Source organism: Melospiza melodia, chromosome 4 (assembly GCF_035770615.1).
Source record: "Melospiza melodia melodia isolate bMelMel2 chromosome 4, bMelMel2.pri, whole genome shotgun sequence".
NCBI classification, from domain to species: domain Eukaryota; kingdom Metazoa; phylum Chordata; class Aves; order Passeriformes; family Passerellidae; genus Melospiza; species Melospiza melodia.
Window position 1 is genome coordinate 43,282,713 of NC_086197.1, and position 24,841 is coordinate 43,307,553.

The following is a 24,841-nucleotide window of genomic DNA, read 5'->3' on the forward strand; positions in this document are numbered from 1 at the left end:
GTTTTCCAGGGAAAAGCGCCGTTGATTTTGATTGGAGGCCTGTGGCTGGCAGTGGCTGCCTGTCGTCTTAGAATCCGAGTTACGCAGCATGGTTCCCAGAGCAAAGGTGGCACCAGTGTCAAGTTGGGCTGGTTTGATAGTACCAAGTGGCTCCTGCAATCTGCCATCCAGAAGCGGGGCAGCTTACTTTTGTTTGCCAGGGAAACGGGCCGAGGTATTTTTCTGGGGACCTATGGCTGGGAGTGACCGGCTGGCTCCTGAAAAGCTACGATAGGCAGGATGGTTCCCTGACCCAAGGTGGCACCAGTGCCAAGTCGGGCGGTTTTCGTAGTACAAAGTGCGTCCTAAAATTTGCCATCCAGAAGAGGGGCAGTTGAGTTTTGTTTACCAGAGAAAAGGGCCGTGGTTTGTTTTTGGGGGCATATGGCTGATAGTGGCCGTCTGGCCCCTGAAAATCCACGATAGGCAGGATGGTTCCCAGACCAGAGGTGGCACCAGTGCCAAGTCGGGCTGGTTTGATAGTACTAAATAGCACCTGCAATCTGCCATGAAGAAGCGGGGCAGCTTACTTTTGTTTGCCAGGGAAACGGGCCGAGGTTTGTGTCTGGGGGCCTATGGCTGGGAGTGACCGCCTGGCTCCTGAAAAGCTACGATAGGCAGGATGGTTACCAGACCCATGGTGGCACCAGTGCCAAGTTGGGCTGGTTTGATAGTACCAAGTGGCTCCTGCAATCTGCCATCAAAAAGTTGGCAGGCCAGTTTTGTTTTCCAGGGAAAAGCGCCGTTGTTTGTGTTTGGGGGACTGTGGCTGGGAGTGGCCGGCTGGCTCCTTAGAATCCACGATACGCAGGATGGTTCCCAGACCCAAGGTGGCACCAGTGCCACGTCGGGCTGGTTTGATGGTGAAAAGTGGCTCCTGCAATCTGCCATCCTGAAGCGGGGTAGCTTACATTTGTGTGCCAGGGAAACGGGCCGAGGTTTATGACTGGGGGCCTAGGGCTAGAAGTGACCGGCTGGCTCCTGAAAAACAACAATAGGCAGGATGGTTCCCAGACCCAAGGTGGCACCAGTGCCAAGTTGGGCTGGTTTGATGGTACCAACTGGCTCCTGCAATCTGCCATCTAAAAGTTGTCAGGCGAGTTTTGTTTTCCAGGAAAAGCGCCGTTGATTTTGTTTGGAGGCCTGTGGCTGGCAGTGGCTGCCTGTCGTCTTAGAATCCGGGTTACGCAGCATGGTTCCCAGAGCCAAGGTGGCACCAGTGTCAAGTTGGGCTGGTTTGATTGTACCAAGTGGCTCCTGCAATCTGCCATCCAGAAGCGGGGCAGCTTACTTTTGTTTGCCAGGGAAACGGGCCGAGGTATTTGTCTGGGGACCTATGGCTGGGAGTGACCGGCTGGCTCCTGAAAAGCTACGATAGGCAGGATGGTGACCAGACCCATGGTGGCACCAGTGCCAAGTTGGGCTGGTTTGATAGTACCAAGTGTCTCCTGCAATCTGCCATCAAAAACTTGGCAGGTCAGTTTTGTTTTCCAGGGAAAAGCGCCGTTGTTTCTGTTTGGGGGACTGTGGCTGGGAGTGGCCGGCTGGCTCCTTAGAACACAGGATACGCAGGATGGTTCCCAGACCCAAGGTGGCACCAGTGCCAAGTCGGGCTGGTTTGATAGCACCAAGTGGCTCCTGCAATCTGCCATCCAGAAGCGGGGCAGCTTACTTTTGTTTCCAGGGAAACGGACCGAGGTTTTTTTCTGGGGGCCTATGGCTGGGAGTGCCTGGCTGGCTCCTGAAAAGCTACGATAGGCAGGATGGTGACCAGACCCATGGTGGCACCAGTGCCAAGTTGGGCTGGTTTGATAGTACCAAGTGGCTCCTGCAATCTGCCATCAAAAAGTTGGCAGGCGAGTTTTGTTTTCCAGGGAAAAGCGCCGTTGTGTGTATTTTGGGGCCTGTGGCTGGGAGTGGCCAGCTGGCTCCTTAGAATCCACGACACGCAGGATGGTTCCCAGACCCAAGGTGGCACCAGTGCCAAGTCGGGCTGGTTTGTTAGTACCAAGTGGTTCCTGCAATCTGCCATCCAGAAGCGGGGCAGCTGAATTTTGTTTGCCAGAGAAAAAGGCTGTTGTTTGTGTTTCGGGGCCTGTGGCTGGCAGTGGACGGCTGGCTCCTGAAAATCCATGATACGCAGCATGGTTCCCAGACCCAAGGTGGCACCAGTGCCAAGTAGGGCTAGTTTCATAGTACCCAGTGGCTCCTGCAATCTGCCATCCAGAAGAGGGGCAGTTGAGTTTTGTTTTCCACAGAAAAGGGCCGTGGTTTGTGTTTGGGGCCTATGGCTGAGAGTGACCGGCTGGCCCCTGAAAATCCACGATAGGAAGGATGGTTCCCAGATCCAAGGTGGCAGCAGTGCCATGTTGTGCTGGTGTGATACTCCCAAGTGGCTCCTGCAATCTGCCATCCAGAAGTGGGGCAGCTGAATTTTGTTTGCCAGAGAAAAAGGCTGTGGTTTTTGTTTGGGGGCCTATGGCTGGGAGTGGCCGGCTGGCTCCTGAAAATCCATGATACGCAGCATGGTTCCCAGACCCAAGGTGGCACCAGTGCCAAGTGGGGCTGGTTTCACAGTGTCAAGTGCCTCCTGCAATCTCCCATCCAGAAGCGGGGCAGCTGAGTTTTGTTTGCCTGTGAAACGGGCCGTTGTTTTTGATTGGGGTCTGTGGCCGAGAATGTTCAGCTGGCTCCTGACAATCCACAATATGCAGGATGGTTCCCAGACCCAAGGTGGCACCAGTGCCAAGTCTTGCTGGTTTGATAGTACCAAGTGGCTCCTGCAATCTGCCATCCAGAAGCGGTGCAGCTGAGTTTTGTTTGCCAGAGAAAAGGGCCGTGGGTTGTGTTTGGGGGCATATGGCTGGGAGTGGCCGGCTGTCTCATTAAAAAATCGATACGCAGGATGGTTCCCAGACCCAAGGTGGCACCAGTGCCAAGTCGGGCTGTTTTTATAGTACCAAGTGCGTCCTGCAATTTGCCATCCAGAAGAGGGGCAGTTGAGTTTTGTTTGCCAGAGAAAAGCGCCGTTGTTTGTGTTTGGGGGCTTGTGGCTGGGAGTGGCCGACTGGCGCCTTAGAATCTGCGATACGCAGCATGGTTCCCAGACCCAAGGTGGCACAAGTTCCAAGTTGGGCTGGTTTGATAGTACCAAGTGGCTCCTGCAATCTGCCATCCAGAAGCGGGGCAGCTTACTTTTGTTTGCCAGGGAAACGGGCCGAGGGTTGTGTTTGGGGGCCTATGGCTGGGAGTGACCGACTGGTCCTGGAAAGCTACAATAGGCAGGATGGTGACCAGACCCATGGTGGCACCAGTGCCAAGTTGGGCTGGTTTGATAGTACCAAGTTGCTCCTGCAATCTGCCATCTAAAAGTTGGCAGGCGAGTTTTGTTTCCCAGGGAAAAGCGCCGTTGTTTGTGTTTGGGGGCCTGTGGCTGGGAGTGGCCGGCTGGCTCCTTAGAATCCACGATACGCAGGATGGTTCCCAGACCCAAGGTGGCACCAGTGCCAAGTCGGGCTGGTTTGATACTACCAAGTGGTTCCTGCAATCTGCCATCCAGAAGCAGGGCAGCTAAGTTTTGTTTGCCAGGGAAACGGGCCGTGGGTTTTGTTTGGGGGCATATAGCTGAGAGTGGCCCGCTGGCCCCTGAAAATCCACGCTAGGCAGCATGGTTCCCAGATGCAAGGTGGCACCAGTGCCAAGTCGGGCTGGTTTGATGGTGCAAAGTGGCTCCTGCAATCTGCCATCCAGAAGCGGGGCAGCTGATTTTTGTTTGCCAGAGAAAAATTCCGTGGATTGTTTTTGGGGGCATATTGCTGGGAGTGGCCGGCTGGCTCCTTAAAATGCTCGATACGCATGATGGTTCCCAGGTCCAAGGTGTCACCACTACCAAGTCGGCCTGCGGTTTTAGTATCAAGTTCATCCTGCAATTTGCCATCCAGAAGAGGGGCAGTTGAGTTTTGTTTGCCAGAGAAACGGGCCGAGGTTTCTGTTTGGGGACATATGGCTGAGAGTGGCCGGCTGGCCTCTGAAAATCCACGATACACAACATGGTTCCCAGATCCAAGGTGGCACCAGTGCCAAGTTGGGCTGGTTTGATAGTCCCAAGTGTCTCCTGCAATCTGCCATTCAGAAGCGGGGCAGCTTACTTTTGTTTGCCAGAGAAATAGGCCTAGGTTTTTGTTTGGGGGCCTGTGGCTGGGAGTGGCCTGCTGGCTCCTAAGAATCCACGATACGCAGGATGTTTACCAGACCCATGGTGGCACCAGTGCCAAGTTGGGCTGGTTTGATAGTACCAAGTGGCTCCTGCAAACTCCATCAAAAAGTTGGCAGGCGTGTTTTGTTTTCCAGGGAACAGCGCCGTTGATTTTGTTTGGGGGCCTGTGGCTGGGAGTGGCCGGCTGGCTCCTTAGAATCCACGATACGCAGGATGGTTCCCAGACCCAAGGTGACACCAGTGCCAAGTCGGGCTGGTTTGATTACACCAAGTGGCTCCTGCAATCTGCCATCCATAAGTGAGGCAGCTAAGTTTTGTTTGCCAGAAAAAAGGGCCGTGGTTTTTGTTGGGGGCCTGTGGCGGGGAGTAGCCGGCTGGCTCCTTAAAATCCACGATAGGCAGGATGGTTCCCAGACCCAAGGTGGTACCAGTGCCAAGTCGGGCTGGTTTGATAGTACCAAGTGGCTCCTGCAATCTGCCATCCAGAAGCGGGGCAGCTTACTTTTGTTTGCCAGGGAAACGGGCCGAGCTTTGTGTCTCGGGGCCTATGGCAGGGAGTGACCGGCTGGCTCCTGAAAAGCTACGATAGGCAGGATGGTGACCAGACCCATGGTGGCACCAGTGGCAAGTTGGGCTGGTTTGATAGTACCAAGTGGCTCCTGCAATCTGCCATCAAAAAGTTGGCAGGCGAGTTTTGTTTTCCAGGGAAAAGCGCCGTTGTGTGTGTTTTGGGGCCTGTGGCTGGGAGTGGCCAGCTGGCTCCTTAGAATCCACGACACGCAGGATGGTTCCCAGACCCAAGGTGGCACCAGTGCCAAGTCGGGCTGGTTTGTTAGTACCAAGTGGTTCCTGCAATCTGCCATCCAGAAGCGGGGCAGCTGAATTTTGTTTGCCAGAGAAAAAGGCTGTTGTTTGTGTTTCGGGGCCTGTGGCTGGCAGTGGACGGCTGGCTCCTGAAAATCCATGATACGCAGCATGGTTCCCAGACCCAAGGTGGCACCAGTGCCAAGTAGGGCTGGTTTCATAGTACCCAGTGGCTCCTGCAATCTGCCATCCAGAAGAGGGGCAGTTGAGTTTTGTTTTCCAGAGAAAAGGGCCGTGGTTTGTGTTTGGGGCCTATGGCTGAGAGTGACCGGCTGGCCCCTGAAAATCCACGATAGGAAGGATGATTCCCAGATCCAAGGTGGCAGCAGTGCCATGTTGTGCTGGTGTGATAGTCCCAAGTGGCTCCTGCAATCTGCCATCCAGAAGCGGGGCAGCTGAATTTTGTTTGCCAGAGAAAAAGGCTGTGGTATTTGTTTGGGGGCCTATGCCTGGGAGTGGCCGGCTGGCTCCTGAAAATCCATGATACGCAGCATGGTTCCCAGACCCAAGGTGGCACCAGTGCCAAGTGGGGCTGGTTTCACAGTGTCAAGTGCCTCCTGCAATCTCCCATCCAGAAGCGGGGCAGCTGAGTTTTGTTTGCCTGTGAAACGGGCCGTTGTTTTTGATTGCGGTCTGTGGCCGAGAGTGTCGAGCTGGCTCCTGACAATCCACAATACGCAGGATGGTTCCCAGACCCAAGGTGGCACCAGTGCCAAGTCGTGCTGGTTTGATAGTACCAAGTGCGTCCTGCAATTTGCCATCCAGAAGAGGGGCAGTTGAGTTTTGTTTGCCAATGAAAAGCGCCGTTGTTTGTGTTTGGGGTCTTGTGGCTGGGAGTGGCCGACTGGCGCCTTAGAATCTGCGATACGCAGCATGGTTCCCAGACCCAAGGTGGCACCAGTGCCAAGTCGGGCTGGTTTGATAGTACCAAGTGGCTCCTGCAATCTGCCATCCAGAAGAGGGGCAGCTTACTTTTGTTTGCCAGGGAAACGGGCCGAGGTTTGTGACTGGGGGCCTATGGCTGGGAGTGACCGGCTGGCTCCTGAAAAGCTACAATAGGCAGGATGGTGACCAGACCCATGGTGGCACCAGTGCCAAGTTGGGCTGGTTTGATAGTACCAAGTTGCTCCTGCAATCTGCCATCAAAAAGTTGACAGGCGAGTTTTGTTTTCCAGGGAAAAGCGCCGTTGTTTGTATATGGGGGCCTATGGCTGGGAGTGGCCGGCTGGCTCCTTAGAATCCACGATACGCAGGATGGTTCCCAGACCCAAGGTGGCACCAGTGCCAAGTCGGGCTGGTTTGATACTACCAAGTGGTTCCTGCAATCTGCCATCCAGAAGCGGGGCAGCTTACTTTTGTTTGCCAGGGAAACGTGCCGTGGGTTTTGTTTGGGGGCATATAGCTGAGAGTGGCCGGCTGGCCCCTGAAAATCCACGCTAGGCAGCATGGTTCCAGGATGCAAGGTGGCACCAGTGCCAAGTCGGGCTGGTTTGATGGGTCAAAGTGGCTCCTGCAATCTGCCATCCAGAAGCGGGGCAGCTGATTTTTGTTTGCCAGAGAAAAATTCCGTGGATTGTTTTTGGGGGCATATTGCTGGGAGTGGCCGGCTGGCTCCTTAAAATGCTCGATACGCATGATGGTTCCCAGGCCCAAGGTGTCACCACTACCAAGTCGGCCTGCGGTTTTAGTATCAAGTTCATCTTGCAATTTGCCATCCAGAAGAGGGGCAGTTGAGTTTTGTTTGCCAGAGAAACGGGCCGAGGTTTCTGTTTGGGGGCATATGGCTGAGAGTGGCCGGCTGGCCCCTGAAAATCCATGATACACAGCATGGTTCCCAGATCCAAGGTGGCACCAGTGCCAAGTTGGGCTGGTTTGATAGTCCCAAGTGTCTCCTGCAATCTGCCATCCAGAAGCGGGGCAGCTTACTTTTGTTTGCCAGAGAAATAGGCCTAGGTTTTTGTTTGGGGGCCTGTGGCTAGGAGTGGCCGGCTGGCTCCTAAGAATCCACGATACGCAGGATGTTTACCAGACCCATGGTGGCACCAGTGCCAAGTTGGGCTGGTTTGATAGTACCAAGTGGCTCCTGCAAACTCCATCAAAAAGTTGGCAGGCGTGTTTTGTTTTCCAGGGAACAGCGCCGTTGATTTTGTTTGGGGGCCTGTGGCTGGGAGTGGCCGGCTGGCTCCTTAGAATCCACGATACGCAGGATGGTTCCCAGACCCAAGGTGGCACCAGTGCCAAGTCGGGCTGGTTTGATTACACCAAGTGACTCCTGCAATCTGCCATCCAGAAGTGAGGCAGCTAAGTTTTGTTTGCGAGAAAAAAGGGCCGTGGTTTTTGTTGGGGGCCTGTGGCTGGGAGTAGCCGGCTGGCTCCTTAAAATCCACGATAGGCAGGATGGTTCCCAGACCCAAGGTGGCACCAGTGCCAAGTCGGGCTGGTTTGATAGTACCAAGTGGCTCCTGCAATCTGCCATCCAGAAGCGGGGCAGCTGAGTTTTTATTGCCAGAGAAAAAGGCTGTGGTTTTTGTTTGGGGGCCTGTGGCTGGCAGTGGCCGGCTGGCTCCTGAAAATCCACGATACGCAGCATGGTTCCCAGACCCAAGGTGGCACCAGTACAAAGTGGGGCTCGTTTGACAGTGTCAAGTGCCTCCTGCAATCTCCCATCCAGAAGCGGGGCAGCTGAGTTTTTTTTGCCAGGGAAACGGACCTTTGTTTTTGATTGGGGTCTGTGGCCGAGAGTGGTCGGCTGTCTCCTGACAATCCACAATACGCAGGATGGTTCCCAGACCAAAGGTGGCACCAGTGCCAAGTCAGGCTGGTTTGATAGTACCAAGTGTCTCCTGCAATCTGCCATCCAGAAGCGGGGCAGCTGAGTTTTGTTTGCCAGAGAAAAGGGCCGTGGGTTGTGTTTGGGGGCATATGGCTGGGAGTGGCCACCTGGCTCCTTGAAATGCACGATACGCCGCATGGTAACCAGACGCAAGGTGGCACCAGTGCCAAGTCGGGCTGTTTTTGTAGTACCCAGTGGCTCCTGCAATTTGCCATCCAGAAGCGGGGCAGCTAAATTTTGTTTGCTAGAGAAAAGGGCTGTGGTTTGTGTTTGGGGGCCTATGGCCGAGAGTGGTAGGCTGGCCCCTGAAAATCAACGATAGGCAGCATGGTTCCCAGATACAAGGTGGCACCAGTGCCAAGTAAGGCTGGTTGTATGGTTCAAAGTGACTCCTGCAATCTGCCATCCAGAAGCGGGACAGCTGAGTTTTTTTTGCCAGAGAAAAGGTCCGTGGTTTCTTTTTGGGGCATACGGCTGGGAATTGCCGGCTGGCTCCTTAAAATGCTCGATACGCAGGATGGTTCCCAGAGCCAAGGTGGCACCACTGCCAAGTCGGGCTCTTTTTGTAGTACCAAGTGCGTCCTGCAATTTGCCATCCAGAAGAGGGGCAGTTGAGTTTTGTTTGCCAGAGAAAAGGGCCGAGGTTTGTGTTTGGGAGCATATGGCTGGGAATGACCGGCTGGCCCCTGAAAATCCACGATACGCCGGATGGTTCCCAGATCCAAGATGGTACCATTACCAAGTCGGGCTGCTTTGATAGTCCCAAGTGGCTCCTGCAAACTGCCACACCAGAAGCGGGGCAGCTGAGTTTTGTTTGCCAGGGAAATGGGCCGTTGTTTGTGTTTGGGGGCCTGTGGCTGGGAGTGTTCGGCTGGTTCCTGAATATGTACGATACGCAGGATTGTTCCCAGATCCAAGGTGGCAGCAGTGCCATGTTGTGCTGGTGTGATAGTCCCAAGTGGCTCCTGCAATCTGCCATCCAGAAGTGGGGCAGCTGATTTTTGTTTTCCAGAGAAAAGGTCCGTGGTTTGTGTTTGGGGGCATATGGCTGAGAGTGGCCGGCTGGCCCCTGAAAATCCACGATACACAGGATGGTTCCCAGATCCAAGGTGGCACCTGTGCCAAGTCGGGCTGATTTGATAGTACTAAGTAGCTCCTGCAATCTGCCATCCAGAAGCGGGGCAGCTTACTTTTGTTTGCCAGGGAAACGGGCCGAGGTTTCTGTTTGGGGGCCTATGGCTGGGAGTGACCGGCTGGCTCCTGAAAAGCTACAATAGGCAGGATGGTTCCCAGAGCCAAGGTGGCACCAGTGCCAAGTTGGGCTGGTTTGATAGTACCAAGTGGCTCCTGCAATCTGCCATCCAGAAGCGGGGCAGCTTACCTTTGTTTGCCAGAGAAATAGGCCTAGGTTTTTGTCTGGGGGCCTGTGGCTAGGAGTGGCCGGCTGGCTCCTAAGAATCCACGATACGCAGGATGTTTCCCAGACCCAAGGTGACACCAGTGCCAAGTCGGGCTGGTTTGATAGTACCAAGTGGCTCCTGCAAACTCCATCAAAAAGTTGGCAGGCGTGTTTTGTTTTCCAGGGAACAGCGCCGTTGATTTTGTTTGGGGGCCTGTGGCTGGGAGTGACCGGCTGGCTCCTTAGAATCCACGATACGCAGGATGGTTCCCAGACCCAAGGTGGCACCAGTGCCAAGTCGGGCTGGTTTGATTACACCAAGTGGCTCCTGCAATCTGCCATCCAGAAGTGAGGCAGCTAAGTTTTGTTTGCCAGAAAAAAGGGCCGTGGTTTTTGTTGGGGGCCTGTGGCTGGGAGTGGCCAGCTGGCTCCTTAGAATCCACCATACGCAGGATGGTTCCCAGATCCAAGGTGGCACCAGTGCCAAGTCGGGCTGGTTTGATAGTCCCAAGTGGCTCCTGCACTCTGCCATCCAGAAGCGGGGCAGCTGAGTTTTGTTTGCCAGGGAAATGGGCCGTTGTTTGTGTTTGGGGGCCTGTGGCTGGGAGTGTTCGGCTGGTTCCTGAATATGTACGATACGCAGGATTGTTCCCAGACCCAAGGTGGCACCAGTGCCAAGTCGGGCTGGTTTGATGGTGCAAAGTGGCTCCTGCAATCTGCCATCCAGACGCGGGGCAGCGGATTTTTGTTTCCATGAGAAATGGTCCGTGGTTTGTTTTTGGGGGTATATGGCTGGGCCTGGCCGGCTGGCTCCTTAAAAAGCTCGATATGCAGGATGGTTCCCTGACACAAGGTGGCACCAGTGCCACGTCGGGCGGTTTTCGTAGTACAAAGTGCGTCCTAAAATTTGCCATCCAGAAGAGGGGCAGTTGAGTTTTGTTTGCCAGAGAAAAGGTCCGTGGTTTGTTTTTGGGGGCATATGGCTGAGAGTGGCTGGCTGGCCCCTGAAAATCCACGATACACAGGATGGTTCCCAGATCAAAGGTGGCACCTGTGCCAAGTCGGGCTGATTTGATAGTACTAAGTAGCTCCTGCAATCTGCCATCCAGAAGCGGGGCAGCTTACTTTTGTTTGCCAGGGAAACGGGCCGAGGTTTGTGTTTGGGGGCCTATGGCTGAGAGTGACCGGCTGGCTCCTGAAAAGCTACAATAGGCAGGATGGTGACCAGACCCATGGTGGCACCAGTGCCAAGTTGGGCTGGTTTGATAGTACCAAGTGGCTCCTGCAATCTTCCATGATCACGTGGAGAAATACTTTCTGGTTTCAGCCATATGCTCTTTCTTCTCTCCCTCAACTTCTCTATCACCTCTCATCTGGTTCACATGCGCTGTCTTCAAGGTCCACAGGCTACTTTTCACAGAATCTTCTGGCCTGATGAAGTAAGAATGATGAATAGAACAGAGCTGGGATCTATTTTCCAGTTTGGATAAAATGCATTCTGCACACAAATCCAAGGAGAACGGGCTGCCCCGATGCCCAGAAAATCTTTCACTCCTGCTAGTGTTCTACATCAACCGCAACTTAGTCTGAAAGAAAAGCTTTTTCTCTGAGAGCATCTGAGAGGTTTGCATGAAGCACTGATATCTGACATATGCAATTTTGAATAGGAGAGGAAAAAGAAAATGGCAAGGAGTTTTTAATTTTAGTGGTTTCAATTTTAATTTCCGTGCACTTTTTCAAAACTTGTCAGCTCAAATGCCCATCAACATCTTTTAGTCATCTGTAAGTCAGTATTCATATAAAATGTGCTTCAAATCCAAAGAATTTCAAATTTGCACTCCAAGCTTCTATGCCTAGATTTATGATTTCCTACACATATTAGATGAAAGGAAGGCCTTTTTTACTGTGGGAGTGCTGGAACACTGGAACAGGTTGCCCAGAGAAGTTGTGGGTGTCCCATCCCTGAAAGTATTCAAGGTCACCTTGGACGGGGCTTGGAGCAGCAACAAAGGAGAAGCTTGATGGTAGAGAAACAAAGTTGGACTATAGAAGAAACTCGGATTGAAGTATAGGATCAAGTTTTCTCTCAGCTCTTGGGGTAAATTCAAAGTTGTACAAAATGACATTTATCTGTGCTATTCACTACTGTAACAGAAAGTTTCATGAAAACTGTACAGAAGATAGTAAATTTTAAAAGAGATAAGAATTACAGCATAAAATCCATGGGATAGGTTACAACATGAGACACTCTCTAAGAGAAAATCTCTTTGTTTCAGCACTTCATCGGGGTAAGATTTCATGAAGTGCCAAAGAAGGCGGCAAAATATCATTCGGGACATTATTTACTGGAATTCAGCCTGGCCATTAGTAGGAACTGCCTTTGAACATATCATGTAGATATACCACACACGCTTTCCCTTCACTGAAAAATTACTGTTTACAACAAATAAGCAATTGACGATCAAAATTGATTGAAAGCATCTTAAACATGTCAAGTATTTCATTGTAGATGATCTGTGATCCAAATGCTTCTTCCACCTTCGAGAGGGACAGAAGAATTCTTCCATATCATGATGGTTTAAAATTGTATCAACCAATGTTTTCTGCTGAAAAGATATCATCTATTTTTTTCTATTTTTGGAAGAAAATATTCCTAGACATACAACAGGTGAGAACTAAGTAATTTTAAAGAAACAAATGAAATGAAAATATTCTGTAAATAGAATGAAATGAAAAGCTGTGTTTTAAATAGGAGCTAAATATTAAACAGAATTTTTGTACCAGGCATTTGAATTACTGCACCAGCTCTTTTGCCCATCAAGAGAGGCATTTAGCATTTCAGTCTTTTCCAAGGTGTTCATGATCTGCTATGCTGATCTCTGTGTGTGCCTAGGTGTGTGTGGAGGGGGGGGCATATGAAGGGGAGTGTGTATGTTTGCTTTACAATTGTTGTGGCAGATTCATGCCTCAGCTCCACATTTTGTTTTAAAAAGGTCACACCGAGTGGATATGAAGTTTACTATCAACAAGAGATCGATTCCCAAATCATCCATTTGACTCTCCCTTATAAATCATGTGCTTTGTTGCATATTTTATCAAATATACTTTCAAGCCAGATGGAGGAAGGAGGATGTGGGAATCCCTCCACCATCTTGCAACTTTTATGTAAGTAGGTTTTCAAGAAAATCATCATTTCTCTTTTAAATATGTCTGGAACAGGCATGATGGTAGTGTCAACCTGTTGGAGTTTTTGTTGCTGGAAGAAGTTGTACAAAAGGATTGGTTTTTACATTGACCAGTTACTGAATCAAGCGCAGGAATACATTGGAAATTTAGCTGGGGGTTCCTTTTCCCAGCAGACTACTTCTAGAACGAGCTTGTACACTGAAGCTGACTCTTTTGCTCTCTTTTTGTTTCTTTCCTATTTTCTTGGCTTCTTTGCCACTATCTAGACAATTTTGGAACTTTGTTCCCAACTAAAATGGTTTCAATAGTCTGATTGTGATCATACATTTTTACAAGGAATTTTTAAAATCTTTCCTCGAGTCCAGAAAGTCAAGGACTTAGATCTTTTTCTTCCCTTATCAATATTGCCATGAAATTGATAAATAAAGACCAACTCTTTATTTTTGTTTTTAACCCACGTAGATAATTCCCATCCATTAATCCATTTTGTGGACCAATAGCTGCCATTCTGATGGAAGCTGTCACTTCTTAACAATAGGCATTCTGTGACTATGTTGACTGCACTTTGGGTGAAGATCCTAACTGGTCTTAGATATACATAGGGAGAAATTTGCTCAGCCAGTGTCAGTCTTAAGCATGCGTATCAGAAGATCTTTCTAGAGCTGGGAATTTTCCCATGAAAGGGATTCAGTTAGGGAAGAGACACTTGTGCCAGAGTTTTACATTCTTCTTGAACACTGCTTAAGGAACTTAGATGCCATGTCCATTTGGATCTCTGTCTGCACAGAACTTTGTCATGCCAGCGCTTTGAAATGCATCTTGAAGAGAATTCACTAGCACAGAATGAAAGAGAGTGGAAGGGGTTGGTGGGGCTAACCAGGCCCAACCCCCCTGCCTAAACCAGGATACCTAGAGCCTCTTGCCCAGGATTCTATCTGGGTGTACTTTTAATGTCTTCAAAGATCCAGGCTCCACAATCTTTCTGGGCAGTCTGTGCCGTGGTTCAGTCACCCTGACAGTAAAGAAACATTTACTGATGTTCAAAGGCAATCTCCTGTATTTCAGTGTGTGCCCACTGCCTCTTGTCTTTTCCCTCAGCATCACTGAAAAGACACTGATTCCCTCCCCTTTGCACTATTGCTTCCATATGTATGTGTGATGCCATGTAGAGGTATGTCAAAAACCTCCCTGAAGCCCAGGCAGATAATATTCCCTTCATCTACCAGTCAAGTTGATTCATCAGAGGAGTTTAAAGTGATGTTCAGCATGAAATTCCCCTGAAAAATCATGCTAACTACATTATTTGGTCATCTGTCATGTGCCTGGCAAGGATTTCCAGGAAGAGCTGCTTCATCAACTTCCTGGGGATAAAAAAGAGGCTGGCTGGTTTGTACTATGGCGAGTCCTCTTAATTGCCTTTTTTGAAGATGGGTGTCATTTGCTAACATCCACTCTTTAGCCTCTGTTGTCGTCTACATCTTAGCAAAACGCTTTTCCACTATGTCTGGCTAGGAAAAACTGTGCCAGCACAGAAAACATCTCCCATCTTGTTCTAGAAGTTGCACGGATGTCTGCCAAGTGTTTGGCAGGAAGAAAAGAAAAGTTGTCCAAAACAGCTTCCAATCGAATGTTCCTGTGATTGGAAAAGTCAGGAGAGTGCAAAGGTACTGTTTTCTATCAGTTGGCAAGGTGCGCACACAATCCCAGTGTTGTACAGCTTGCTTCTTCACCTTCCCGAAGCTGCCGCTCTCGCCGGCTGCCGGAGCCCAAGAAGCGGCTTCTTCGCGCAAAGACGATTGTGCCGCTCACAGGGCTCTCCTTAGCGCGGCTTCTGCCGAAAGACGCCCGGCAGCGGCTCTTACCTCCGGAGAGCATCCTACCTTCGTCTTTAGCTCCTCTTCTCATCTACACCTCGGCAAAACGCTTTTCCACTATGTCTGGCTAGGAAAAACTGTGCCAGCACAGAAAACATCTCCCATCGTGTTCTCGAAGTTGCACGGATGTCTGCCAAGTGTTTGGCAGGAAGAAAAGAAAAGTTGTCCAAAACAGCTTCCAATCGAATGTTCCTGTGATTGGAAAAGTCAGGAGAGTGCAAAGGTACTGTTTTCTATCAGTTGGCAAGGTGCGCACACAATCCCAGTGTTGTACAGCTTGCTTCTTCACCTTCCCGAAGCTGCCGCTCTCGCCGGCTGCCGGAGCCCAAGAAGCGGCTTCTTCGCGCAAAGACGATTGTGCCGCTCACAGTGCTCTCCTTAGCGCGGCTTCTGCCGAAAGACGCCCGGCAGCGGCTCTTACCTCCGGAGAGCATCCTACCTTCGTCTTTCGCGTCTTTTGTAGTCTACATCTTAGCAAAACGCTTTTCCACTATGTCTGGCTAGGAAAAACTGTGCCAGCACAGAAAACATCTCCCATCGTGTTCTAGAAGTTGCACGGATGTCTGCCAAGTGTTTGGCAGGAAGAAAAGAAAAGTTGTCCAAAACAGCTTCCAATCGAATGTTCCTGTGATTGGAAAAGTCAGGAGAGTGCAAAGGTACTGTTTTCTATCAGTTGGCAAGGTGCGCACACAATCCCAGTGTTGTACAGCTTGCTTCTTCACCTTCCCGAAGCTGCCGCTCTCGCCGGCTGCCGGAGCCCAAGAAGCGGCTTCTTCGCGCAAAGACGATTGTGCCGCTCACAGTGCTCTCCTTAGCGCGGCTTCTGCCGAAAGACGCCCGGCAGCGGCTCTTACCTCCGGAGAGCATCCTACCTTCGTCTTTCGCGTCTTTTGTAGTCTACATCTTAGCAAAACGCTTTTCCACTATGTCTGGCTAGGAAAAACTGTGCCAGCACAGAAAACATCTCCCATCGTGTTCTAGAAGTTGCACGGATGTCTGCCAAGTGTTTGGCAGGAAGAAAAGAAAAGTTGTCCAAAACAGCTTCCAATCGAATGTTCCTGTGATTGGAAAAGTCAGGAGAGTGCAAAGGTACTGTTTTCTATCAGTTGGCAAGGTGCGCACACAATCCCAGTGTTGTACAGCTTGCTTCTTCACCTTCCCGAAGCTGCCGCTCTCGCCGGCTCCCGGAACCGAAGAATCGGCTTGTTCGCGCAAAGACGATTGTGCCGCTCACAGGGCTCTAATTAGCGCGGCTTCTGCCGAAAGACGCCCGGCAGCGGCTCTTAACTCCGGAGAGCATCCTACCTTCGTCTTTCGCGTCTTATGTAGTCTACATCTTAGCAAAACGCTTTTCCACTATGTCTGGCTAGGAAAAACCGTGCCAGCCCAGAAAACATCTCCCATCGTTTTCTAGAAGTTGCAGATATGTCTGCCAAGTGTTTGGCAGGAAGAAAAGAAAAGTTGTCCAAAACAGCTTCCAATCGAATGTTCCTGTGATTGGAAAAGTCAGGAGAGTGCAAAGGTACTGTTTTCTATCAGTTGGCAAGGTGCGCACACAATCCCAGTGTTGTACAGCTTGCTTCTTCACCTTCCCGAAGCTGCCACTCTCAGGAGGTAAGAGCCGCTGCCGGGCGTCTTTCGGCAGAAGCCGCGCTAAGGAGGGCACTGTGAGCGGCACAATCGTCTTTGCGCGAAGAAGCCGCTTCTTGGGCTCCGGCAGCCGGCGAGAGCGGCAGCTTCGGGAAGGTGAAGAAGCAAGCTGTACAACACTGGGATTGTGTGCGCACCTTGCCAACTGATAGAAAACAGTACCTTTGCACTCTCCTGACTTTTCCAATCACAGGAACATTCGATTGGAAGCTGTTTTGGACAACTTTTCTTTTCTTCCTGCCAAACACTTGGCAGACATCCGTGCAACTTCTAGAACACGATGGGAGATGTTTTCTGTGCTGGCACAGTTTTTCCTAGCCAGACATAGTGGAAAAGCGTTTTGCTAAGATGTAGACTACAAAAGACGCGAAAGACGAAGGTAGGATGCTCTCCGGAGGTAAGAGCCGCTGCCGGGCGTCTTTCGGCAGAAGCCGCGCTAAGGAGAGCCCTGTGAGCGGCACAATCGTCTTTGCGCGAAGAAGCCGCTTCTTGGGCTCCGGCAGCCGGCGAGAGCGGCAGCTTCGGGAAGGTGAAGAAGCAAGCTGTACAACACTGGGATTGTGTGCGCACCTTGCCAACTGATAGAAAACAGTACCTTTGCACTCTCCTGACTTTTCCAATCACAGGAACATTCGATTGGAAGCTGTTTTGGACAACTTTTCTTTTCTTCCTGCCAAACACTTGGCAGACATCCGTGCAACTTCTAGAACACGATGGGAGATGTTTTCTGTGCTGGCACAGTTTTTCCTAGCCAGACATAGTGGAAAAGCTTTTTGCCGAGGTGTAGATTACATAAGACGCGAAAGACGAAGGTAGGATGCTCTCCGGAGGTAAGAGCCGCTGCCGGGCGTCTTTCGGCAGAAGCCGCGCTAAGGAGAGCACTGTGAGCGGCACAATCGTCTTTGCGCGAAGAAGCCGCTTCTTGGGCTCCGGCAGCCGGCGAGAGCGGCAGCTTCGGGAAGGTGAAGAAGCAAGCTGTACAACACTGGGATTGTGTGCGCACCTTGCCAACTGATAGAAAACAGTACCTTTGCACTCTCCTGACTTTTCCAATCACAGGAACATTCGATTGGAAGCTGTTTTGGACAACTTTTCTTTTCTTCCTGCCAAACACTTGGCAGACATCCGTGCAACTTCTAGAACACGATGGGAGATGTTTTCTGTGCTGGCACAGTTTTTCCTAGCCAGACATAGTGGAAAAGCGTTTTGCTAAGATGTAGACTACAAAAGACGCGAAAGACGAAGGTAGGATGCTCTCCGGAGGTAAGAGCCGCTGCCGGGCGTCTTTCGGCAGAAGCCGCGCTAAGGAGAGCACTGTGAGCGGCACAATCGTCTTTGCGCGAAGAAGCCGCTTCTTGGGCTCCGGCAGCCGGCGAGAGCGGCAGCTTCGGGAAGGTGAAGAAGCAAGCTGTACAACACTGGGATTGTGTGCGCACCTTGCCAACTGATAGAAAACAGTACCTTTGCACTCTCCTGACTTTTCCAATCACAGGAACATTCGATTGGAAGCTGTTTTGGACAACTTTTCTTTTCTTCCTGCCAAACACTTGGCAGACATCCGTGCAACTTCTAGAACACGATGGGAGATGTTTTCTGTGCTGGCACAGTTTTTCCTAGCCAGACATAGTGGAAAAGCGTTTTGCCGAGGTGTAGATGAGAAGAGGAGCTAAAGACGAAGGTAGGATGCTCTCCGGAGGTAAGAGCCGCTGCCGGGCGTCTTTCGGCAGAAGCCGCGCTAAGGAGAGCACTGTGAGCGGCACAATCGTCTTTGCGCGAAGAAGCCGCTTCTTGGGCTCCGGCAGCCGGCGAGAGCGGCAGCTTCGGGAAGGTGAAGAAGCAAGCTGTACAACACTGGGATTGTGTGCGCACCTTGCCAACTGATAGAAAACAGTACCTTTGCACTCTCCTGACTTTTCCAATCACAGGAACATTCGATTGGAAGCTGTTTTGGACAACTTTTCTTTTCTTCCTGCCAAACACTTGGCAGACATCCGTGCAACTTCTAGAACACGATGGGAGATGTTTTCTGTGCTGGCACAGTTTTTCCTAGCCAGACATAGTGGAAAAGCTTTTTGCCGAGGTGTAGACTACATAAGACGCGAAAGACGAAGGTAGGATGCTCTCCGGAGGTAAGAGCCGCTGCCGGGCGTCTTTCGGCAGAAGCCGCGCTAAGGAGAGCACTGTGAGCGGCACAATCGTCTTTGCGCGAAGAAGCCGCTTCTTGGGCTCCGGCAGCCGGCGAGAGCGGCAGCTTCGGGAAGGTGAAGAAGCAAGCTGTACAACACTGGGATTGTGTGCGCACCTTGCCAACTGATAGAAAACAGTACCTTTGCACTCTCCTGACTTTTCCAATCACAGGAACATTCGATTGGAAGCTGTTTTGGACAACTTTTCTTTTCTTCCTGCCAAACACTTGGCAGACATCCGTGCAACTTCTAGAACACGATGGGAGATGTTTTCTGTGCTGGCACAGTTTTTCCTAGCCAGACATAGTGGAAAAGCGTTTTGCTAAGATGTAGACTACAAAAGACGCGAAAGACGAAGGTAGGATGCTCTCCGGAGGTAAGAGCCGCTGCCGGGCGTCTTTCGGCAGAAGCCGCGCTAAGGAGAGCACTGTGAGCGGCACAATCGTCTTTGCGCGAAGAAGCCGCTTCTTGGGCTCCGGCAGCCGGCGAGAGCGGCAGCTTCGGGAAGGTGAAGAAGCAAGCTGTACAACACTGGGATTGTGTGCGCACCTTGCCAACTGATAGAAAACAGTACCTTTGCACTCTCCTGACTTTTCCAATCACAGGAACATTCGATTGGAAGCTGTTTTGGACAACTTTTCTTTTCTTCCTGCCAAACACTTGGCAGACATCCGTGCAACTTCTAGAACACGATGGGAGATGTTTTCTGTGCTGGCACAGTTTTTCCTAGCCAGACATAGTGGAAAAGCGTTTTGCCGAGGTGTAGATGAGAAGAGGAGCTAAAGACGAAGGTAGGATGCTCTCCGGAGGTAAGAGCCGCTGCCGGGCGTCTTTCGGCAGAAGCCGCGCTAAGGAGAGCACTGTGAGCGGCACAATCGTCTTTGCGCGAAGAAGCCGCTTCTTGGGCTCCGGCAGCCGGCGAGAGTGGCAGCTTCGGGAAGGTGAAGAAGCAAGCTGTACAACACTGGGATTGTGTGCGCACCTTGCCAACTGATAGAAAACAGTACCTTTGCACTCTCCTGACTTTTCCAATCACAGGAACATTCGATTGGAAGCTGTTTTGGACAACTTTTCTTTTCTTCCTGCCAAACACTTGGCAGACATCCGTGCAACTTCTAGAACACGATGGGAGATGTTTTCTGTGCTGGCACAGTTTTTCCTAGCCAGACATAGTGGAAAAGCTTTTTGCCGAGGTGTAGATGAGAAGAGGAGCTAAAGAGTGGATGTTAGCAAATGACACCCATCTTCAAAAAAGGCAATTAAGAGGACTCGCCATAGTACAAACCAGCCAGCCTCTTTTTTATCCCCAGGAAGTTGATGAAGCAGCTCTTCCTGGAAATCCTTGCCAGGCACATGACAGATGACCAAATAATGTAGTTAGCATGATTTTTCAGGGGAATTTCATGCTGAACATCACTTTAAACTCCTCTGATGAATCAACTTGACTGGTAGATGAAGGGAATATTATCTGCCTGGGCTTCAGGGAGGTTTTTGACATACCTCTACATGGCATCACACATACATATGGAAGCAATAGTGCAAAGGGGAGGGAATCAGTGTCTTTTCAGTGATGCTGAGGGAAAAGACAAGAGGCAGTGGGCACACACTGAAATACAGGAGATTGCCTTTGAACATCAGTAAATGTTTCTTTACTGTCAGGGTGACTGAACCACGGCACAGACTGCCCAGAAAGATTGTGGAGCCTGGATCTTCGAAGACATTAAAAGTACACCCAGATAGAATCCTGGGCAAGAGGCTCTAGGTATCCTGGTTTAGGCAGGGGGGTTGGGCCTGGTTAGCCCCACCAACCCCTTCCACTCTCTTTCATTCTGTGCTAGTGAATTCTCTTCAAGATGCATTTCAAAGCGCTGGCATGACAAAGTTCTGTGCAGACAGAGATCCAAATGGACATGGCATCTAAGTTCCTTAAGCAGTGTTCAAGAAGAATGTAAAACTCTGGCACAAGTGTCTCTTCCCTAACTGAATCCCTTTCATGGGAAAATTCCCAGCTCTAGAAAGATCTTCTGATACGCATGCTTAAGACTGACACTGGCTGAGCAAATTTCTCCCTATGTATATCTAAGACCAGTTAGGATCTTCACCCAAAGTGCAGTCAACATAGTCACAGAATGCCTATTGTTAAGAAGTGACAGCTTCCATCAGAATGGCAGCTATTGGTCCACAAAATGGATTAATGGATGGGAATTATCTACGTGGGTTAAAAACAAAAATAAAGAGTTGGTCTTTATTTATCAATTTCATGGCAATATTGATAAGGAAGAAAAAGATCTAAGTCCTTGACTTTCTGGACTCGAGGAAAGATTTTAAAAATTCCTTGTAAAAATGTATGATCACAATCAGACTATTGAAACCATTTTAGTTGGGAACAAAGTTCCAAAATTGTCTAGATAGTGGCAAAGAAGCCAAGAAAATAGGAAAGAAACAAAAAGAGAGCAAAAGAGTCAGCTTCAGTGTACAAGCTCGTTCTAGAAGTAGTCTGCTGGGAAAAGGAACCCCCAGCTAAATTTCCAATGTATTCCTGCGCTTGATTCAGTAACTGGTCAATGTAAAAACCAATCCTTTTGTACAACTTCTTCCAGCAACAAAAACTCCAAAAGGTTGACACTACCATCATGCCTGTTCCAGACATATTTAAAAGAGAAATGATGATTTTCTTGAAAACCTACTTACATAAAAGTTGCAAGATGGTGGAGGGATTCCCACATCCTCCTTCCTCCATCTGGCTTGAAAGTATATTTGATAAAATATGCAACAAAGCACATGATTTATAAGGGAGAGTCAAATGGATGATTTGGGAATCGATCTCTTGTTGATAGTAAACTTCATATCCACTCGGTGTGACCTTTTTAAAACAAAATGTGGAGCTGAGGCATGAATCTGCCACAACAATTGTAAAGCAAACATACACACTCCCCTTCATATGCCCCCCCCTCCACACACACCTAGGCACACACAGAGATCAGCATAGCAGATCATGAACACCTTGGAAAAGACTGAAATGCTAAATGCCTCTCTTGATGGGCAAAAGAGCTGGTGCAGTAATTCAAATGCCTGGTACAAAAATTCTGTTTAATATTTAGCTCCTATTTAAAACACAGCTTTTCATTTCATTCTATTTACAGAATATTTTCATTTCATTTGTTTCTTTAAAATTACTTAGTTCTCACCTGTTGTATGTCTAGGAATATTTTCTTCCAAAAATAGAAAAAAATAGATGATATCTTTTCAGCAGAAAACATTGGTTGATACAATTTTAAACCATCATGATATGGAAGAATTCTTCTGTCCCTCTCGAAGGTGGAAGAAGCATTTGGATCACAGATCATCTACAATGAAATACTTGACATGTTTAAGATGCTTTCAATCAATTTTGATCGTCAATTGCTTATTTGTTGTAAACAGTAATTTTTCAGTGAAGGGAAAGTGTGTGTGGTATATCTACATGATATGTTCAAAGGCAGTTCCTACTAATGGCCAGGCTGAATTCCAGTAAATAATGTCCCGAATGATATTTTGCCGCCTTCTTTGGCACTTCATGAAATCTTACCCCGATGAAGTGCTGAAACAAAGAGATTTTCTCTTAGAGAGTGTCTCATGTTGTAACCTATCCCATGGATTTTATGCTGTAATTCTTATCTCTTTTAAAATTTACTATCTTCTGTACAGTTTTCATGAAACTTTCTGTTACAGTAGTGAATAGCACAGATAAATGTCATTTTGTACAACTTTGAATTTACCCCAAGAGCTGAGAGAAAACTTGATCCTATACTTCAATCCGAGTTTCTTCTATAGTCCAACTTTGTTTCTCTACCATCAAGCTTCTCCTTTGTTGCTGCTCCAAGCCCCGTCCAAGGTGACCTTGAATACTTTCAGGGATGGGACACCCACAACTTCTCTGGGCAACCTGTTCCAGTGTTCCAGCACTCCCACAGTAAAAAAGGCCTTCCTTTCATCTAATATGTGTAGGAAATCATAAATCTAGGCATAGAAGCTTGGAGTGCAAATTTGAAATTCTTTGGATTTGAAGCACATTTTATATGAATACTGACTTACAGATGACTAAAAGATGTTGATGGGCATTTGAGCTGACAAGTTTTGAAAAAGTGCACGGAAATTAAAATTGAAACCACTAAAATTAAAAACTCCTTGCCATTTTCTTTTTCCTCTCCTATTCAAAATTGCATATGTCAGATATCAGTGCTTCATGCAAACCTCTCAGATGCTCTCAGAGAAAAAGCTTTTCTTTCAGACTAAGTTGCGGTTGACGTAGAACACTAGCAGGAGTGAAAGATTTTCTGGGCATTGGGGCAGCACGTTCTCCTTGGATTTGTGTGCAGAATGCATTTTATCCAAACTGGAAAATAGATCCCAGCTCTGTTCTATTCATCATTCTTACTTCATCAGGCCAGAAGATTCTGTGAAAAGTAGCCTGTGGACCTTGAAGACAGCGCATGTGAACCAGATGAGAGGTGATAGAGAAGTTGAGGGAGAGAAGAAAGAGCATATGGCTGAAACCAGAAAGTATTTCTCCACGTGATCATGGAAGATTGCAGGAGCCACTTGGTACTATCAAACCAGCCCGACTTGGCACTGGTGCCACTATGGGTCTGGGAGCCATGTTGCATATCGTGCATTTTAAGGAGCCAGCTGGCCACACACAGCCATATGCCCCCAAACACAAACCAAGCCCTTTTCTCTGGCAAACAAAACTCAGCTGCCCTGCTTCTGGATGGCAGATTGCAGGAGCCACTTGGTACTATCAAACCAGCCCAACTTGGCACTGGTGCCACCTTGGCTCTGGGAACCATCCTGCCTATTGTAGCTTTTCAGGAGCCAGCCGGTCACTCCCAGCCATAGGCCCCCAAACAGAAACCTCGGCCCGTTTCCCTGGCAAACAAAAGTAAGCTGCCCCGCTTCTGGATGGCAGATTGCAGGAGCTACTTAGTACTATCAAATCAGCCCGACTTGGCACAGGTGCCACCTTGGATCTGGGAACCATCCTGTGTATCGTGGATTTTCAGGGGCCAGCCGGCCACTCTCAGCCATATGCCCCCAAACACAAACCACGGACCTTTTCTCTGGCAAACAAAAATCAGCTGCCCCACTTCTGGATGGCAGATTGCAGGAGCCACTTGGGACTATCACACCAGCACAACATGGCACTGCTGCCACCTTGGATCTGGGAACAATCCTGCGTATCGTACATATTCAGGAACCAGCCGAACACTCCCAGCCACAGGCCCCCAAACACAAACAACGGCCCATTTCCCTGGCAAACAAAACTCAGCTGCCCCGCTTCTGGATGGCAGTTTGCAGGAGCCACTTGGGACTATCAAAGCAGCCCGACTTGGTAATGGTACCATCTTGGATCTGGGAACCATCCGGCGTATCGTGGATTTTCAGGGGCCAGCCGGTCATTCCCAGCCATATGCTCCCAAACACAAACCTCGGCCCTTTTCTCTGGCAAACAAAACTCAACTGCCCCTCTTCTGGATGGCAAATTGCAGGACGCACTTGGTACTACAAAAAGAGCCCGACTTGGCAGTGGTGCCACCTTGGCTCTGGGAACCATCCTGCGTATCGAGCATTTTAAGGAGCCAGCCGGCAATTCCCAGCCGTATGCCCCAAAAAGAAACCACGGACCTTTTCTCTGGCAAAAAAAACTCAGCTGTCCCGCTTCTGGATGGCAGATTGCAGGAGTCACTTTGAACCATACAACCAGCCTTACTTGGCACTGGTGCCACCTTGTATCTGGGAACCATCCTGCCTATCGTTGATTTTCAGGGGCCAGCCTACCACTCTCGGCCATAGGCCCCCAAACACAAACCACAGCCCTTTTCTCTAGCAAACAAAATTTAGCTGCCCCGCTTCTGGATGGCAAATTGCAGGAGCCACTGGGTACTACAAAAACAGCCCGACTTGGCACTGGTGCCACCTTGCGTCTGGTTACCATGCGGCGTATCGTGCATTTTAAGGAGCCAGGTGGCCACTCCCAGCCATATGCCCCCAAACACAACCCACGGCCTTTTTCTCTAGCAAAAAAAACTCAGCTGCCCCGCTTCTGGATGGCAGAGTGCAGGAGACACTTGGTACTATCAAACCAGCCCGACTTGGCACTGGTGCCACCTTTGGTCTGGGAACCATCCTGCGTATTGTGGATTGTCAGGAGACAGCCGACCACTCTCGGCCACAGACCCCAATCAAAAACAAAGGTCCGTTTCCCTGGCAAAAAAAACTCAGCTGCCCCGCTTCTGGATGGGAGATTGCAGGAGGCACTTGACACTGTCAAAAGAGCCTCACTTTGTACTGTTGCCACCTTGGGTCTGGGAACCATGCTGCGTATCGTGGATTTTCAGGAGCCAGCCGGCCACAGCCAGCCACAGGCCCCCAAACAAAAACCACAGCCTTTTTCTCTGGCAAACAAAACTCAGCTGCCCTGCTTCTGGATGGCAGATTGCAGGAGCCACTTGGTACTATCAAACCAGCCCGACTTGGCACTGGTGCCACCTTGGGTCTGGGAACCATCCTGCCTATCGTGGATTTTAAGGAGCCAGCCGGCTACTCCCAGCCACA